The following is a 6,000-nucleotide window of genomic DNA, read 5'->3' as shown; positions in this document are numbered from 1 at the left end:
TGTCCATACACGGCCAGATCTGCTCTAGATCTGGGCCTGATTTGGCCACCAACATTCTGGACCAAAGCAGACAGATCCGATCACTGGCCGACAGTCAGATCATCTATTGGGAGCTACAGAGACCTGTCGGACAAGGACAATAACTTGGTGATGCATTCCTTGTCCCATGACATTTTTAAACCTGCCTAACTGAGATATTTTGATTCTCACCCAGATATAATTCGGACAGGCCCGTGGGTGAATCAGAACAAACCTGTAATTTAATTTAAGATAGCCATGAGACAATTGACATAGTGCTGGGAAGCTCAAAGGCGAGTCAAACGTTAATTTCCTTGCATCCATAATTACATTTTTTTCATCTCTAATAAATAACTAGGGGGTGCAGCAGGACAGTTTTTATGAAGGCATTACTACCCCTTTTAATTAGATCTGAGTTGTATGACAATTGCATACAACTACATTGTTTTTCCATAAAAAAATAAAGCTGCATATCATTTTTACACAGTCAGAACCAGACAATATGAAAAAAGGTGAAAGCTCCCAGGACCTTTAATGGAAAGCCTAAGCACTTTCTTTCATGCTGGAGTTCTGTTTGCACTCACAGGGCTCATTACTAACACTGGGCACAATCAGCTGTGTTCAGACAGCTTCAGGCAGATTGCTGAAAGTAAATATCTCATTGGTTGCTATAGGTCATTGAACTAAAGCAAACGTATCCAGTGTCAATAAATGAGCAGTTCCAATCTATTTTCACATCATTTCACATGACACTGTGTGTCATTTATAGAAAGACATTTTCTTATATATATATCAGTTATTTTTTTAATGTTGATGGGATTGCAGAATTAGCTAATTTCTAAGAAGATAAAACTGAACATGCGGTACAAACATTTCCTGGTATTGAATTAATGATGCCACGTATGTATTTAAAGCCACGCAGGATGATTTTGATTCTTTTTGGCAACGTGCCACATTAAAGGTAAGGCTTTTCCAAGAAACTGTAAAAATTGTCCTGTCTTGTCTCCAACCACATTTTATTTATGGCTAATTTAACATTTGGAGTTATTGTCATACTGATACAGCCTTGAGTCAGAACATCCCAGATATTTATCTTGTATATTTTTTGTTTAGGTAGTCTCATTACTTGACCAGACTATTTGTTGCTCCATGTGCCATGCTGCTGTTGTGCCCGTCCCAAGCCGTATATATCTAATTTATCAAACATGAAATCTAAAGATAAATATTTTGTTTTTATGTTTAAATATTGATTTTTATTTTTTAAAACATACTTGATTCATCAGATTCACAATACGCCGCATATATTCTTCTCAACTTGGGCGGCCATTTGGGGGAGCAGACATATGCCGGGGTCCTGCCAGTCCAGTCCGACCCTGTCCATAGTAAGGGACCAGTTCTCCACCTGCTTAGGTTTATTGTGTAATATAGTGATGGATTCTGGCACTTGAAGTTTCTCTGCATTCCACAGTGGGTGATGCACAGATTATCTGGAAATCTGGAGGACCAGAAACCATCACATCTCTATGGAACATCTTAAGGGCAGGCCTGTATTAAAGGGGAACTATCATTATTCTTCTCTCAGTATCTATTTCTCTTCATTGTCTCTTCATGCAGGAGTTGGGTGTCAGATAATCATTGACAGTTAGATCCAATATACTGTATCTTAAAGGGGGGTCATTTTGCCTAGAAGATATATTAGAGCTGACTCTTAAAATTTCCCAGACACCATGGGTTATATTTATCAAAGAGTGAAGTTTGAGATCACCACAGTCCTCTAGAGTGAAATACCACCTCTCTCCATTCATTTCTATGGGATTTTTAAAGGCGTATTTATCAAAGGGTGAAAGTGAAAGTTCACCATTTGATAAATAGGCCTTTAAAAATCCCATTGAAATTAATAGAGAGAGGCGGTACTTCACTCTAGAGGACTGTGGTGATCTCTAACTTCACTCTTTGATAAATATACCCCAAAGTCTCTCTACATGCAGGATTTGTGCAAAAGGCAGTTATTTTGTTAGATTTTGTTTGTACTGGAATCAGTTATTTGAGTGAGATCTAATACATCTGTGAGTCTAAGGTGGGTTGGGAAATAGTTCATATCAAAGTATCATTGTTCCCATTCAATCTGTGGAATCAAGTATGTCTGTGTAGTAAAAAAAACTTTTATATCTATTTCTGGAAGTTCAGATACTGTATAGAATGGCCAATACTAAGCAATTCATTATTTATTTGTTATAGTTTTTTTTTAATTATTTGCCTTCTTCTGACTCTTTCCAGCTTTTAAATAGGGGTCACTGACACTAAAAAACGAATGCTATGTAAGGATAGGACTTTACGGACGATTTCCGCGTGATCTGACGCGATGCACACGGATACGACAGAAATAAGGCAAGTAATAGACACGGATCAACGCTGCAAAACCATCCGACAATGCATTCACTTACCTTATTTCGTTCGCCTCCGATTTGACGCCTGCATTTTTGCGCAGCACGTTGGATCGTGCGGAAATCATCTGTGAAGTCCTACCCTCAGGCTACAAATGTATTGTTAATGCTATTTTTGATTGATCTATTCAGAATGATGAAATTGCAAACTGGAGAACTGCTGAATAAAAAGTTAAAAAACTCTAAAACTAACTTGTCTCTATTAAAGCATGTTTGTTAGAGTACCAGGGACTGCTTAGACAGAGAATGCACAGGAAGTTAAAGGATAAGGTTTTGTGTTAGAAATCACTTTTAATAGACAGTGGCAATTTCTGGAAACACAGACAAGCAGTGCGGAATTATTCAAGGAATGGAAACCATTCATCTCATGTTGCTCTATCTAACAGTGTCTGCTAGCTTGCTAGAAACATGATATGTACTTGGGCATAGCAAGTGCAAAAGTGGTGGGGCATTTATAGCCCATGTAGATGCTGCACAAGATCCAACTATAATAACTCCCTTAAACATAGACATTATTGGGGGCATTAATCCAAATACACAGATGTCTCCTTTCTCTAAGGATATGCAAACCTTCGCTGACACTCTTCTACAGCAAGATTACACTCCAGCATAGACAGATACAGCAAGTACCTGCTGGTGATCAGCTCTCCATTGTATTGATGGAAAAGTCCGAAAAGCCTTAGTGAACTGCCACTATAACATATTAAATAGCAGAATATTAGGAACATATATATAGAAATAAAACTCAACATGTATAAACTAGGCAGTGGCCAGTGTACAATACATCATATGCTTAAAGATTAAATCAACATCTGTAACTGATTTGTGTTTATTTTTGTAAATCTGCCAGAAGATGTGAGTTTGGAGGTCGGCCTCCTTATATAATATGCCATAGAAGTGTAGCATGGCTCAACTTTAATCTTTTCTGGAATATACGAAGGAGGAGAAGAGCAGGGAGCACTCACCGACGCGACGATGTGCAGCCACTGTGCTACTACGTGAGAATCGCTCCCGAAGCGTATGTCAATCTGCAAACTGTCGTAGTCACGGAGCACCAGCAAGTTTAAAACATCTGTTTATTAAAGATTATTAAAAAGTAACAATAGAGCGTAATGAGCCCAATAGCTCCATAGCTTTGACGCGTTTCGTGGACAAACCACTTCCTCCTTGTCCACGAAACGCGTCAAAGCTATGGAGCTATTGGGCTCATTACGCTATATTGTAAACAGATGCTTTAAACTTGCTGATGCTCCGTGACTACGACAGTTAATCTTTTCTGGGCCTGCTTTGTTTACTTAGATAACATTATATTATATATTATGTAATAATAGATTATGCATATATATATATATATATATATATATATATATATATATATATATATATTTATATATATTTATTTATTTATTTATTTATTTATTTTCAAATCAACAATTGCTATGTGCATATGTGCAACCCCATGTCGTATCCCCTACCTAGAACTAATAAACTAAATATTAATATAGGCCTTATTATATGTATTCTGTAAATGCTGGCATAGCTTTGTAGGTAATAACAGAGGAGTGAGGGATATGATAACTGGTTATATATTCACTACATTAATGCGGGGCACTGCTGGGACTCAACCCATGAACCTCTGAGTTTCTGGTTCTATGCCCTGTCCCCTATGTCAGGTGAACAGCTAGCAGGCTTGCTCATTATCTATCATCTGGCCTTTCCTATCCCTTCCCAGCAGCCTTATTGTCTGGTAAGGGTCAGACAATCAGGGATGACTCTGCCCTATATAAGCCCATACTTACAGGGCACAGATATGGATACAAATTGATGTCCACTTTACAAAATCAGAAACAAGCTTTTGCATATTATCTGTAGTCGGGGCTTGTGTCAGTAATAATAGCATTAAAGTAAAACTATACACCAGAACAATGTAGGTCTCTATAGAAACATATCACATAAAACAGCTCATAAGTAAAACCCAGCTTCATATAAATAAACCATTAAACATATATACTTTCTTATTAGTATGTGCCATTGGGTAATCCTAAATAGAAAATTGCCATTTTAAGTACTAAAGGCCACCCCCTGAGACCATATGATTCACAGTGCACACAAGCCAAGGACATACGTGTTGGGCCACATGAGCCAATGAATGGACAAACTCCTGTCTTTTCCTTCTACACATTTACAGTGAGAGCTGCATTATTTCTGGTCAGCTGATCTCTGATGGAGCACACAGACCATCACAAAATGGGGCAATACATACATAGTATGTTTCCTGGATAAAAATAAATAAATAAAACATTGTCAGCACTTTCATAGGTATAAGAACTTTATTCTATTCAATCATGTCACACAAATACATGCCCACAAACTTTCCAAAGAAATGTAGAGGTGCAAGGTGAAATAGTTACAGGTGAGCAGTCTCATAAGGTGAAAAAAAAAATTATTAATCGCCCCCTATGTGTACTACATGTAACTAAATGTACTGGTGAACTTTTGAATACATGAAAAACTTTTTAAAGGAGAACTAAAGCATAACTAAAGAAGTAGTCTAGAAATGTTGTACATTCTTTTTTAGGTTTCTGTATCAGCCCAAGGCCACCACAGCCTTTAGCAGTAAAGATCTGTGCCTCCAAAGATGCCCCAGTAGCTCCCCATCTTCTTTTCTGCTGATTCACTGCACATGCTCTGTGCTGATGTCACTTACTGAGCTTAAGGACCCACTCACAATATACAGTACACATAGAATAGAAATGTCACAATATAAGGCTGATTAGTAATTAATACAGATAATTACTACATGGCAGCACAGAAACCTGTACAACTGGCATCAGAATTTAATAATCAGCCCTGTAGCATCAGCTTATATTACAGGCCAACCTAATTTTCTGCTCAATTATTTGCAACGACCCCTAAGTTTAGCTTCTCAACAGCTGCTCAGAGCCCACTGAGTATGTGAGTGTCACAGACACTTTCCAAGATGGTGACCCCTGTGACACGTTTGATGTCCTGGATTATTGCTGCTATTGACAAGCTGAAACTTTAGGCTGGTGCAATAAGTTATGTATATAAAAGATGCCATTTTTAGGGTTTAGTTCTCCTCTAAGCCCCTTGAGTATGGGTATTTAATACAAGCAGTCTCAATATACAATGACGTTAAAATAGTATTTTTCTTATTAAGTGCATGTACAAAGTGGCTTAACTGACAGCAGTTAAGCCACTTTGTATGTCCATTTAATAAGGTAATGGAATGTTTCGGATGAAGGTGGGTTGTACCTCTCTTGAATCATGGCCCACGTTTTAGGGCTTGAGATTGAAAAAAAGGGCATATATTTTTTAAACCGTTAGAGGTCCACCATTGAAAAGATTTAAGGAACAAGCCGGTGGGGGAATAAAGGGCTGCCCCAGATTGGCACTGCAGGAAGAGTCAATGAGAAAAGTTTGGCTGGCTGCACTGCATTCATAAATGAGCCCTGCAGTATGTAATATACATGTTAAGCACGTATTGTTTTTTTTGCTTTTGCTAAATAAAGGTTTG

This window comes from Xenopus laevis, chromosome 3L (genome assembly GCF_017654675.1).
Source record: "Xenopus laevis strain J_2021 chromosome 3L, Xenopus_laevis_v10.1, whole genome shotgun sequence".
NCBI lineage: Eukaryota > Metazoa > Chordata > Amphibia > Anura > Pipidae > Xenopus > Xenopus laevis.
The sequence above is the reverse complement of the archived record's forward strand: the minus strand, read 5'-3'. Positions refer to the sequence as shown.